Source organism: Pelobates fuscus, chromosome 4 (assembly GCF_036172605.1).
Source record: "Pelobates fuscus isolate aPelFus1 chromosome 4, aPelFus1.pri, whole genome shotgun sequence".
NCBI lineage: Eukaryota > Metazoa > Chordata > Amphibia > Anura > Pelobatidae > Pelobates > Pelobates fuscus.
The window spans coordinates 87,226,209-87,240,738 of NC_086320.1; the positions used below are offsets into that span (position 1 = coordinate 87,226,209).

The 14,530-nt window shown below is 37.0% G+C and overlaps 1 protein-coding gene across 1 annotated transcript in view; it reads right to left on the bottom strand.

The window, feature by feature from the left end:
- Window positions 1-11,018, bottom strand: part of CLVS1 (clavesin 1) — a 90,017-nt gene extending 78,999 nt beyond the window's left edge. Inside the window, exon 1 of the mRNA XM_063451365.1 lies at window positions 10,881-11,018. The gene's annotated coding sequence lies outside the window, so the exon portion shown is untranslated. The remainder of the gene's footprint in view (window positions 1-10,880) is intronic.
- Between the last annotated feature and the right edge of the window lie 3,512 nt (window positions 11,019-14,530).

Sequence of the window (14,530 nt, forward strand, 5' to 3'; positions counted from 1 at the left end):
CCGATTAGTTAAAGGTAGGCAGACAATGTAATAGAGCAGCAGGAAATGCTAGCAGAATGCTTGGTTGTATAGGGAGAGGTATTAGCAGTAGAAAGAGGGAAGTGCTCATGCCATTGTACAGAACACTGGTGAGACCTCACTTGGAGTATTGTACGCAGTACTGGAGACCGTATCTTCAGAAGGATATTGATACCTTAGAGAGAGTTCAGAAAAAGGCTACTAAACTGGTTCATGGATTGCAGGATAAAACTTACCAGGAAAGGTTAAAGGAACTTAACATGTATAGCTTGGAGGAAAACCGAGACAGGGGGGATATGATAGAAACATTTAAATACATAAAGGGAATCAACACAGTAAAGGAGGAGACTATATGTAAAAGAAGAAAAACTGCAACAACAAGAGGAAATAGTCTTAAATTAGAGGGGCGAAGGTTTAAAAATAATATCCAGTATTACTGAGAGGGTAATGGATGCATGGAATAGACTTCCAGCTAAAGTGGTAGAGGTTAACACAGTAAAGGAGATTAAGCATGTGTGGGATAGGCATAAGGCTATCCTAACTATAAGATAATGCCAGGGACTAATGAAAGTATTTAGAAAACTGGGCAGACTAGATGGGCCGAATGGTTCTTATCTGCCGTCACATTCTATGTTTCTATGTTAATCACTTCCAATTCACATTGAATTCCAAACAGTTCTCGTTGTGTCTGTATTTCATCTGAAATGTAGAAAAGAATGCCTTCTATGAAACTGAAATAACTAGGGGTTTGACAAAGTTTCAACTGAAAATTAAGCAGTTACTGGAAAAGCGGTCTATAAAATAGATGATTTTTACAATTCTTTAAAGCATGGATTTATTTTAAGAATTAACAAACTATAATGACATTTTAACATACTGCTGAATACTGAATTATAGATATGCAGTAAAGATTCATTTAAAACCTTTTTTGTTCATCTCTGCCCAATTTTTCATATTTGGTTGGCAATAGATCGATATGATTTTAATACCACTCTCATCAGACTGATGTAATATATTAAAACTCAATTGGGGTTATCAACTGAACTCTGTATTTTCACAATTACAAGTCTGTGTAGTCATGGTAGTCATTATAGGAAAAGGTTAGCAGCATATACAACAATCCCATCTGTTTGCTTCCTCATCCTATGGAAATGGGGACCACAATCAACTGTGTTTGGAGATTAATTTGATTTCACTAGTCTAGTTTTCCTGGCACATCATTAAGAATCCCTCTCCTGGAGTCACCTACAAGTGGTTTCCTTCGCGTATTTGGGCACCATTGGGCGCATTATACAGAGCCTGGCACGGCTCTAAAATCCGTGAGTGCTACTATCGATTATTTTTCTGTTTGTAGTACACACTATGTTTTGTATTTTGTTGTTGCAGGACTACAGCACCCCTGGACTACAGTACATTCTGTCCATAAGTATAATATTCTGTTTTTCATTTACACTTTAAAGGGACACTCCAGGCACCCAGACCACTTCTGCTCATTGGAGTGGTCTGGGTGCCAACTCCCACTACCCTTAACCCTGCAAGTGTAATTATTGCAGTTTTTCATAAACTGCAATAATTCCATTGCAGGGTTAACTCCACCTCTAGTGGCTGTCTAGTAGACAGCCACTAGAGGGCACTTCCTGGTCCATAGCACAGGAAACCTGTGCTAGAGCGTCACTGGACGTCCTCACGCTGTGTGAGGACCTCCAGCGTCGCTTAAAACCCCAAAGGAAAGCATTGAAATTATTTTTCAATGCTTTCCTATGGGGAGACGTAATGCGCATGCGCAGCATTTCCACGCATGCGCATTAGGTCTCCTCGGCCGGTGGGCGAGATCAGTCTCGCCCACCGGCCGATGCAATCACAAGGAGGAGCGTCGCAGAGGAGGAGACAGCGACGAGGGACATCGCCGCTGCCTCAGGTAAGTCACTGAAGGGGTTTTCACAACTTTAGTAACCGGGGATTGGTGGGTGGGAGGGAGAGGGACCCTCCAGTGCCAGGAAAATGGATCGTTTTCCTGGCACTGGAGTTTCCCTTTAAGGGTGTACGTTATTTACAGTGTGTTTTAGCATATTTTGTATGCTTTAATGGTTCATTTTCACAAATAAAATCTAGCTGGGAAAAAATTTGGAAAAAATTGCTGATCTGCAAAAAATACTCCAACTCAGCCATAACTCCAACTTGGCTAGTTTTGACTCAGTTTTGCCATTTAGATTTAAAGGGAACAATACATATTTAATTAATTGGATAGATATTGCTTAATATGAGTTTGTTCATTTTAGATAAAGTATTTTTCCTCGAAGGATACATTGAGTTTTATTTTGCCTTTAAGTATGTCCTGGGGGTTCAAGAACAAATAAAAAAATATTACATGCCTCATTTTAAGTCACATGATTAATGTCCAGTGTTGCAAAATTGCTCTACAGTAAACCATAGAAACCACAATGCCATTTTTTAATTACTAGATCGTGTTACTGTTTACGGGTATTAAAAAAGCTATTCTTTGGTGTTATACCTGTACACAGAATAAAAGTATTAATAGATGTGAGAAGGAATGTTGTGTAATTGTGGATGGAAGGTATATAAAACCAGCTTTGGCAAAATTCTACCTCTCTCTTCCAAGGTTTCAATTCCCATGGAAGCATCCAGGCGAGGTTTTGCACTGAATAGTGGAGTCTCTGCTGGTGAAGCCAGTTTCCAATTACTTACCTAATTACCAGTGTTTGTTGGACCAGCCTGGGTCATTTCACTTTAAAGGGACACTCCAGGCACCCAGACCACTTCTGCCCATTGGAGTGGTCTAAGTGCCAACTCCCACTACTCTTAACCCTGCAAGTGTAATTATTGCATTTTTTTTATAACTTGCAATAATTACCTTGCAGGGTAACCTCCACCTCTAGTGGCTGTCTACTAGACAGCCACTAGAGGGCACTTCCTGGTTCCTTTGACCTCCAGCGTCGCTCATTTCCTTATAGGAAAGCATTGAAATGCATTTTCAATGCTTTCCTATGGGGAGCTCTAATGCGCATGCAAATTAGCTCTCCGCTGCCGGTGGGCGGGATCAGTCTTGCCCACCGGCCAACAGAGTCAGAAGGAGGAGCGGTGCGGAGGAGGAAGCAGCGACTTGGGACATCGTCGCTGCCTCAGGTAAGTTACTGAAGGGGTTTTCACCCCTTCAGCAAACGAGGATTGGGGGTGGGAGGGAGAGGGAACCTGCAGTGCCAGGAAAACGGATTGTTTTCCTGGCACTGGAGTTTCCCTTTAAGTCTGATATTCCAGCCAAGGGAGCTGGTCTGCTACAAACTGAGGTTTGTCTATTGCAGGGGTGCCCAAAGGGTAGATGTTGTAGAAGTACAACCCCCATGATAATTTGGATGCCTTTAGAATGACAAAGCATCATGGAAGCTGTAGTTTTAAACCATCTTGGAATCTATTTTTTGTGCACCCCTTGTTCTATTGCATTGCTATTTTTGTTGGAAAGTGGAAATGCCAACTATAGTTCGATAATTCTTGGTATAGTTAGAGTTCAAGAAAGAGGAGGGGTTTATTTGGTGTGTTTTGTAATTCACTAGCTGAATTGGTAAAGCAAATAAAATGCCTGAACCCAGAGTTGGAGTTTGGCCTGTGCTGCTGCTTACCCTAGAACAAAGTGGTTAATTAAAGGTCCCAGACAAATCAACCTTTGACTACAAAGGACAATGTTTGTCCCAATGGATACAAGCATCAAAACAGAATGTGGCAGTTTTGGTGTATAGATCATGCCCCAATAGTTTCACTGCTCAATGATCTGCCATTTAGGCGTTAGGAGTTAAATCGCTGTGTCGCTCACACAGCCTCCATGAAGAGAACAATAGATTATTTTCAATCAAATCTTGCAGCTCAGTTTACTTTAGAACAGGGGTAGGCACGCACGGACACTCCACATGTAGTTCACAACATCTGGAGTGCTGAAGGTTGCCTACACCTACTTTCGATGTTCTTATCTCCTGTTCTGTTTTCCTAATGCTTTAGTATTCCTGTCATTAGTTAGATAGGTCCCCTCTGGTCATGTGTGCAAACAAATTAATAAAATAAAGATTTTTACTCACCTTTTTCCATCCTTGAGGCTTCCTCGGCACTGCTTACCGCTCAGCCTTTGGCAATGGCATAGTTCCTTCTATTATGGTCCAATCCAAGCACTAGGGACGTGATGCACATGCGAGGTGAGAGCCATTTGTGTATTCAAGCATCCCCATAGGAAAGCATTGAATCTAGGCTTTTCTGTGGGCACTTAAGCATAACATGACTAAGATTTACTTGGTCAGTGCCATGGAAGCATCTCTAGCAGCTGTCAGTATGTTAGCAACCAGAGGAGAATTTAACCCTGCAATTTAAACAATATGGTTTCTAAAAAGACTGCAATGTTTTACACTGCAGGGTAAAAAACTAAAGGTCCTCTGGGCCCAGGGCACTTCAATGAGACAAAATGGCCTTGGTAACTTTAGTGGTCCTTTTTTCAAATACACGGTTGTTGCAGGCTCTAGCAGGCAATTAACAGAGCAAAAAATAATACATTCTAAACAAACCAACTCTTTTTCAGAAAGTGAGTAAGGAAGTTGTATGAGACACAGGTGTGGCTAGGGCTACAAAAACAAAGTGATTTAAAGGGAACCATTTTCTATTGCTGCATAATCCCGTTCTGATGCTCACGTTCCCATTGATGGCACTGGTGGTGGACAGGAATCATTATGCGCACTCTGACCAGTTTGTGGCTATGCAGCCCCATATGCATTAAACTGCAATACACTGTGTGTTCTGACACCTTTCTATCATGACTAGCATTACATTTCTAAGCAATCTGAGCTACAGTAGTGCTTTGTGTGATTGGACCAGATGAGATAGCCTTCACTTCCCACATGCACCAATGAGCCTTGGGCATCCATGACCCCGATGCCGGTTCACTGGTTGTCCTTTGTTGCACCAATTTTGGTAGGTTCTAATCACTGCATACTGGGTACACCCCAAGAAACTTGCCATTTTGGAGATGCTCTGTCCCTGTTGTCTAGCCATCACTAGTGGGCCCTTGTCAAAATCACTCAGATCTTTTCGCTTGCCAATTTTTCCTACTTCCAACACATGAAATGCAAGAACTGACTGTTCATTTACTTCCTAATATATCCCACTTCTTAACAGGTGGCAGGTGTCATTGTAACAATAATCAATGTTATTCACTTCACCTGTGGTGGCGAAGTGGTTTTAATGTTGTGGCTGATCAGTGCAAGTCTATCAAACATCGAACAACATCAGGGTTCACTAAAGTGTTAATTGCTTGGAATTCAAAATGGATTCAAACTGGAAAGAACTGAAATTGATAATTTCTACAGTTTAGCTGCTTTGGTCTAAAATTTGAAATTCACTTTGAATTTTAATGAATTATCCTATTACACTTCTGCAATGTATATCTACTTTGATGTTGCACTCTGGTCTGGGGGATGTTAAATCAAGAATAAAAATATATATAAGAGAGCAGAATGAAAATGAAAACAGTCATTAAAACAAATGGTAAAAAAATAATAAAAAAGCCGCTAGAAACAATAAAACCTTCCCAAGTTTCAAAATACAATACAAATAAGTGCTTAGTTAATACTCCCCTATAACCCAAAAGTGTGTGTGCTTCAATTGGTGTATCCACCTTAAATTAGGAAAGACACAAATTTAATGTAACACTGGAAATATTTATTTACCTAAAAACAACCCCTATATGGAACTCTTACAAGATTTGGTGATGGAACTTATCTCTAAGTGCCACAAATAAGCATTGGTGCAGTATAACGCAGTCAAGCAGGTGTTGTTACCACTTCATTGATGAGGAACTGCAAGCTGATTCTGTGCAGCTGAGCCAGTGCAGGCCTCTCTTGTCTCTGAAAGACTTACCTTGAGAAAGCCCGAGCTAAAGGGCGAAATAGGTGTTGTTTTAGAGAAATAAATATTTACAGTGTTTTTGTGTCTTTCCTAATTTAGAGGACCACTATAGGCACCCAGACCACTTCAGCTCAATGAAGTGGTCTGGGTGCCAAGTCCCTCTAGTTTTAACCCTGCAGCGAAAACAATGCTAACAACTGCTATGTTTACACTAAGGGTTAATCCAGCACTTCTGCGATTCTCACTGTGAAAATCAGTGAGAAGACGCCAGCGTCCATAGGAAAGCATTGAGTAATGCTTTCATATGGAATGATTGAATGCGCGCACGGCTCTTGCCGCGCATGCACATTCTGATCTGACGTCGGCAGGGGGTAGAGAGTTCCCAGCACAGAGGGAGCCCGGCGCTGGAGAAAGGTAAGTGGCTGAAGGGGTTTTAATCCATCCAGCACAGCGGGAGGAGGGCCCTCAGGTTGGGGGGGACCTAATGACCCTACAGTGCCAGGAAAACGAGTTTATTTTCCTGGCACTATAGTGCTCCTTTAAGGTGGATACAAGATTACACCTGGATTGGATACAATTGAAAGCACACACAGATAACTGTTTTATCCCCTTCAACTTGGAATAATATCCTTTTTTTTCTTATCAAGTATATTGTTGGAACTCTTCATTTAGTTTTGTTTACTCTGACTTTTCTCCCCACTTTTGTGTTAAATCAAACTTCCTTCTTTAATTCGCCAAAAGGTACAGGTTCGATCAACAATTCAGTCGGCTACTGATTATAGTCTTTGTAGCAAACTGAAACGTAGATTGAACCTGTATCTTTTTACTTTCTACCTTTACCACTTTTACTAGCTCATTTCGACACAGACATTTTATCCATCAGTCCCTCCTCCCCTCTGACATGCTGTTAATTCTCTTTAATTGTCATTACAGCTTTCTTTACCATTACCATTTGTCTCTGTTAATATTTTGTATGTCAGTTACTTGTTGACAAATATCCCCATTCTATAACTGTAAAAAACTACCAATGGATATGTTGGCGCTATATACATACCAATTATAATAATAATGAAGGAAGTTTGATTTAACACAAACCCTCAGTGTAATCAGTTTTCAACATATAGTTCCAGCATTAACATCATTTTATTTTTAGAATTAAATCTATCTAGAACAGTTTAAATTTCCATTAATTACATTAATATTGGTTTGTTTTTTTTCCATTTTGTTTTTTGTTTAATCATTTCAAGTCAGATAGCCGAGGGCACTACTCTCTGCAGTTTCAAACAAAACCCCTAAAAGGTTTGGTTTGGGAATAGATGCAAATGTATGTGATATGTAAGGTAACAGATGTTTTAATAAAATGAATACGTAGGCATAAGCTAATGAAGTCAGGCACATAATACCTTTAAACCTGCCTGATAATTAGAAGGAAATTGTTATGGTTAATTCCAAACAAAACATCATTGCATCATTTATCTAATATAAAAAAAAAATTACAAAACTGTTAGCTGTAGATAGTTAAAAAAGCAACTTTAGGGCAAAACGCCTTAGTTAACACCAAGGGAATTCACTAAATTTCAAATGTTAGTAAATTGAATTGATTTGAATTTCAAAATTTAGGATACAACAATCAAACTGTTATTGTAACTGGGTTGAATTTTTTTTTCTATGTCAGAAGTTTTCACCTACATTTTGAAATTCGATTTTCAAATAATTTACTTTTAGAGCTTAGAGCATAAACCCAACCATATACCAAAGTCAATGTTTCTACATTAGACTATAATTTGCAAGTTAAAATGTATTGTTCTATAGTTCTCATACATAAACACATTTAATTAATTCTAATAAGAATTGCAATGCATTCACTAAACAAATATAGAGTAATTATAATGCTATCACTACACAGATGTGTATTTTACATTTTTTTGGGCCCTTTGGCAACATTTTAAGTTCCCTATTTAAAAAAAAAAAAAAAAATGTTATTGCTGCATACCTATATTCTATCCAATGTTATTTTATTTAGTAAATCTAGTCATCTTTATTTAATATTTAAGATTTTGATACATATGCAATAAACTGGTTAATAAATGCAACTAAAAGTTATGCTAATCAAATTTTGTTTTTCCAAATCACCTTAAAGCGACAGATGTTAGCACTGCATGTGGTTTGCGTAGGTCTGTCATAGTAAGGGTTAATATCATGCATGTCTGAGGATGTCCCCGGTGTGAATTTAGCAGGATTACTTATGTGTTAATGCTGACTGAATTCAATTTCCACACCATTCTTTTGCACCCATTGTCTCCTTTTGTTGTAGGGTCTGCCATCTGCCACCAACTAACACACTGTGATTAATCAATGCAGAGGTCCCATCAAATGTTTCCCAGGATTTTAGCCTTTGAAAGAAACCAGTTACCAAAAGCCTTGGGGCTCTTATTTTTTATGTGCTCCCCTTAAATGTCTGTTTTTTGTTTTTTTCTAATGTCATAGATATCAGTAATAATTAGCATGTAGATATATACGTATTTAAAAATATATAAACATTACAATATTTATAAGTAATATATCACAAATGAAATATATATATATAATATAAAATTTGTGATATATTACTTATAAATATTTCAATTATTACATATATATCATATATTTTATACATTGTTTTGCATATATCATTATATTAATATGAATCTATAGTCTAGAAATTATTTTTTTAATTTTATTTTGCTCAGGTTTTGCTTACGAAAATAGCATTTTGCTTTGAATTTAGGAATGGAATATTGCCCTTTAATTCAAACTTAATAAAATATTACAGCACGTCACACTTTTTGATAGAATCCATACATTCTACTGCATAAGCACACACATCTATAGTGTAAAACTGCTTGGTATCTTTTATTTTTCATAGGCCTATCTACTAAACAGGACAGTTTGGAGAATTGACAAGACAATGTAATAATTTAGGCCAGATTAAAAGAATTCTCCGACTCTATTCTTCAGTGGTCTAAAATGTGCTTCCTTCCCCAATTCTTGATTTGGTGATTGACCCCATGAACATTCTACAAACTCTTCAGCTATACGGATTTAGGGACTGATATGACATAAGCAAGATGCCATGTTTACATCCCTGGTCCTATGGTAGGACTGCCCAACGCTGCCCTGTAAGTGCTTTGCAATATGTTCATTTAACATGTAATTTACCAATTAGTCGTGTGACTCAATAAACACAATAAGTTAAATATCTTTCAAACCTGTCTTTGTCTGCAGACCAAGAGTTGTATAGACTCAATGATACAATAAGCCTGTTACATTACTGATGTTGTGTTTAAATGTGGAATGGCATTGAAGCACTAAAAGCCCTTTCAAGCATGCAATTAATCATTTTATACATTGCCATTAAATATTTAAATCCGATTCCTACTGAGAAGAACTGAGGATTGTGTTTATACAATGGGAGATGTTTTCAATCCTTTTAATTTAAAACAAGTATCCCTTAAAAATAGATTTCTAGATACTTATTACATAACACTACATTACATATAGTATAACACATGACCATGGGTATCCCACTGCTGAAAACACCTCTGGAATAGCAAATTAAAATCAATATGACATACACAAAAGAAAAGACCTGCTTCATGATTCAATTTAGGCCTTTGTTGTGTAAAACATTCATATATAAGCCTCGGAATCTGGCTTATAATTCATTACATTTTAAACTACCAATGGATATATTTTTTTGCTGATCAGAATCACGCTAATTTCCTTTGAAATTTCAGTGTAGTCAGTCAACCAAAGATATAAATACAAATGACTAATTACATGATGTACGTACATCCCCTTGATTTATAACACACCAGCTAAATCCAATTGAAAATCAAGCATGTGCCACTCCTGTTCTCCTTATGACCCCATCTATTGCTGTGTTCATTCATTGTGATGTTTACCATCTGTCCCTGGTTTAGCGGCTCCTCTCTCAGAAAGAGAAACATTTTGTTCATATTTTCAGACCCTTTGCCATTAATACAAAATGTCATCTACGGACACATTGCAAGATTCTCTGCCTCTAGTTGTCTGAGCTCACAATTTGCCAGATCAGGATATAGTACAGTGTACATAAGGCCATGTAGTGAGGGCTATGGTCTGTATATCATTATTCCAGAGAGAAAATTGGTAAATAATTGTGAGGTTGGTTTATGACAACTCTTTATTTAAAAAAAAAAAAAAAAGTGGAAAGCAGTCTGACATTACATTAAAACAATTAGTTGTGCTTTTGGGCATGATAAGTGATTATATCGGTATCTGTTTTTCAAAGATTAGTGCATTTACAGTCTTCAACCAGCAACATACTCACAATGCAAATCATGTTTTCTTTACCTTAACCCATTAAATGCTGAACATTTGTGGGAAACCACTTGGCCTTTAAATTTCTAAATGTACCTAGTTACTGACTTTTCAAAAATATAAAAATGTCACCTACATGCTGTGCTGACCTATAAGGTGTCTCTGAATACATGTGAAGCAGGTACAGCTCATACAGTGATCACAGATGAAAAATTGTTGAATCATTCATAGGAATAGATTGTTGTTTAAATCCTCATTTATTGCACTCACCTCCATTGTCAAATTATGAAGGTTTTATTTAACGTGTTAAGCAATGCTATATTGAATGGATGAAATTAAAGGTTTCCTTCTATATATTCTGCTGACTCACAATAGCTTTAAGCTGTCCTGGTTGTGAACTGTGCTCCCCCTTTACCACCCACGATGCCCCCTCCTTATCCCTTGATTATCTTGATACATAGTGTCACCCATACGCAGTACATTGAGATACATCCAATCTACAGAGGTAGAGACGCTCTGAGCAGAAGCATTGCAGATGGGAGCTGTCCACAAGCTTAAAGTGCTGAATTGCTGCGGCTAGGTTAATTTTACCAGTGTCTGACAAAAGGGTAATGTACAAATACCTGTTACACGTTAGAATGCTTCGGGAGAGGAACAGCTGTCCATCCCAGGCAAAGCAACGCTATCTGTCCTTTTGGTCAGCTCCAATGGATGCGAATTCACCAGCAGACGTGGGTACCAAGCAATGAAAAAAGAGAAAGGCAGAGGATAGAGGGTCCTCCCAGGCAGAGGCAGTCTTAGAGGTACAGAGAGGCAGTCCACACCCTCAGCTCCTGGCTGCTTTACAGTGAAGCTGTTTCATTCTCATGATGTCATCAGTTGCATCCCTGAAGAAAAAAACAAAAAAACTAATATAGTTGGCTTGTTTTTAATATTTCACAGTAAATTTGGTGAGGGAAGTAAAATTACATAATCAGAGCCATATTAGCAATGCCAGTTTTTTCTTGTTTCAATAATCACGTGTGTTTCATCCCTATAGATGTAATTGGTTTGCATATTGTAAATAGTTTTACTGAACAGCTTATTTATGTTTAATTTTCATAGCAGTATATACATTACAAGTGGAATGTTTATATTTCTATGTTTAGCAAATTAGGGATTATGTACTAAACAGTGAATTTCAGTAAACTAGAAAAATGTATCGTTAGTTAAAATAGATGATTAAAAAAAAAAATCAACACAGCCATAGTCACAACTTACTATAAAACAGGGGTACGAGCCTCAGCACTCCACGTGTTATGGACTACATCTCTCATAATACTCTTATGGTCATAATGCTAGTAAGACATCATGGGTGGGAGATGTAGTCTACAAAATCTTGAGTGCCAAAGATTGCCTACCTCTGCTATAGAATAACCCAGACAATGTTATTTACTAGACTGTGTTTTGCTGGTGGTTAACCATGGAATTTTAGATTTCAGTAAGTTTAAATACTAAACAGCTTGTAGTGACATGGAAACTAAATATATTCAGAGAAGTGGACATAGTGATAACATGTATATGCATCATGAAAAACCATCTGGAGCATTGCATCTATGGGAATTTGTGACAGCTAGTAAATAAATGTCAAGGTAGAATGCATAGAAAATAGGACAATATTTTTGGTCCGGTAGCCTGAATTCAGAAAGACATTTTAAGATCACAAATGGTAGGTGTGCAGATAGTCAAGCGACGCAATCAATATGCCTGTCTTTGTGAGTTCTCCTCACACCGACACAAGCAGTACTTTCCTTTTCCCTCTGATGACTCAGTACATCTAGGAAATTGTCATTAGCGCAGAGGTCAGATTCGGTAAGTTGCAGTAGACAGAGTACTGCTAGGATCTGTATTGAGGAGAACACACACACTCAAACTATTTTGCCTAATACCTACTTAATTCTCTATGATCCCCATTTTAAAAAATAAGCTCTAAATCGGAGTTAGAAGTAAGAGGAATTATTATTTTGAGGGTCTTTGCCCAAGACAGGAAAAATTATTTACCCCCTTGAGGATTTTACCATACTGTTCCACAGAAATAGTGTCTGTCAGATTGTCTATTTTTCCCACCTAAAATAAGGCTCTATGGTTTTCCCCTACGGCCTTTTAACAAATTTCAGCCAAAGCACTTCTGAAAATAGAAATTTTTTTTGGGAAGGCCAAATTTCAACATCAGGGACATTCGTCTCATCTGAATTTTGAAAAAAAGAGTTGGGGAAACTAATTAGGGTAACCAAAGTTGCACAAAAATTAGCCAATTAGTGAACTGCAAAATATATACATAACATTACATTTATATTGCATTTGAGGTACATTTGTCTCTATTTTGGTTCACAGGTCAAGTGAAAAAATCTAGCCAATAGAGGGAAAAAGAGGAGGAGCAGTAAAAAAATATATATATATTTTATATATTATATTTTTATTGAATATCTAAATTTATATATACATATATATTTTTTTTACTTCAAGTTTCTTCTAGTTTTGCCCTTTTATGCCTGCTTAATCTGTTATTTTTTCCCAACGTTTCTCCAAAGTCCATCTGATATTTTTTTGCAATTGTTTTTCCAACTCAACCAGATTTTTTTTTCCTTGCTAGTGTGTCTGATGTTTGTTCCTGCCTGTCTTACTAAGATGGAAAAAAAATAGAGAGACAGACATTTCAGTAAAGTAAACAATGAATTACAGTGAGTTGAAAACGTACTTGCTAACTATAGTCCAGAATAAAAAGAAAGAGTTAACTGATTTAAACACGTTCTAACACTCTCCGGGGGAATAGATCGCTCAGGTAAAAAGAAAAGCAGGGACAGAGAAAAAAACACAAACTGATTTGAACTCCTGTAAAACTTTAAAAAAGTAAGATTAATGTAAGGGTGAAAACATGGAGGAAAAAAAAGATAATGAAAATATTTCAGTGGAAGTGAGAAAATAGTGGAGTGGGAGGGAGACTGTGGAAAAAGGAACACATTCCATCTGATTAACCCCTTAAGGACACATGACGGAAATATTCCATCATGATTCCCTTTTTTTCCTGAAGTTGTGTCCTTAAGGAGTTAAGTGAGAAATATAAATAGATTCAAGATTATTGATGCCCATTTACTAGAGGAAATTCTTACTCTGATTCTCAAGAATTTCTATTCAACACTTGAATAGATCTTATTTTTGTTAGGTGTATCTCCATTTATTTGTATACATTGTTTTGCCATATATCTGAATCAGAGAAAGTCTTGGTACAAGCAACACGTTCCATCGTATTAAATATTTTAACTTGTTGAGAACTGAGGTTATTTTGTGATTTTTTTTTCTTTTTAATACACGAATATAAATTGGACACATATTTAGTTTTTCAAGGAAATATTTCTACCACAGCCTAGAATGTCCCAGAGACTTTGTTTCTATTAATTGGTGATCAGAAAAAAGCCCACAAGAAAAAAGCCCACATGAAAGTTTCCCAAGGAAAAAAAACATTGTCATAAATGCATACAAGAAAAATGCTCACATGGAAAATTGCTCACAAGGAAAAATGTCCACATGGAAAAATGTCCACAAAAAAAAAAGATTTGTCTCCGTTTTTATAAACATGACTAGGTATTACCTATATTTTATATTGTTATGGACATCTTGTGATTAAAATATTTTATGTTCATATGCAACAATTTGCGTGGTGACTTTATCGGGTATAATTAAATAATAATTTTGTTATGTTGTAAGTATACCAATTAATTTCTTTACAAAACTGGTCTGTGTATGAAGTGGGCTTTAATGCTCTTGAGAGTAATTGTTTGTAAGAGAAAATACAGGAAATAAAAGTGAACCGTGTTTTTAATCCATGTATTAACTTTTTTTTTTGTCATTCTTTATTTTTGTTGTGCATGGAGGAACAATAAGCTTGCCAAGCCTCAACAGCAATAACAAGCAAATTATAATCAGGCAAGAGATTCATTGACATGCCTTTTCCAGTGAACTGCACAGTTTTTATGCTGGATAATTATGAGAAGGAGAAGTAGTCAGTGGTGAGATAACACACTATGACTACGCAAGTAATGATAACAAGAATAATCAGGGGAATTACAAGCTAGACAGCCTAGTAACAGAACAGTCTTATCAACTGACTAACTAGGAGAGTCCACAAGAGCCTTGAAGATCCACCTGGCTGCCCCATTTTTTCTGGGGTGGACAATGTAACTCAAAATGGGAGTCTTTATATAGACAGGATTTTAAGACCATTTGTAGAAAATCT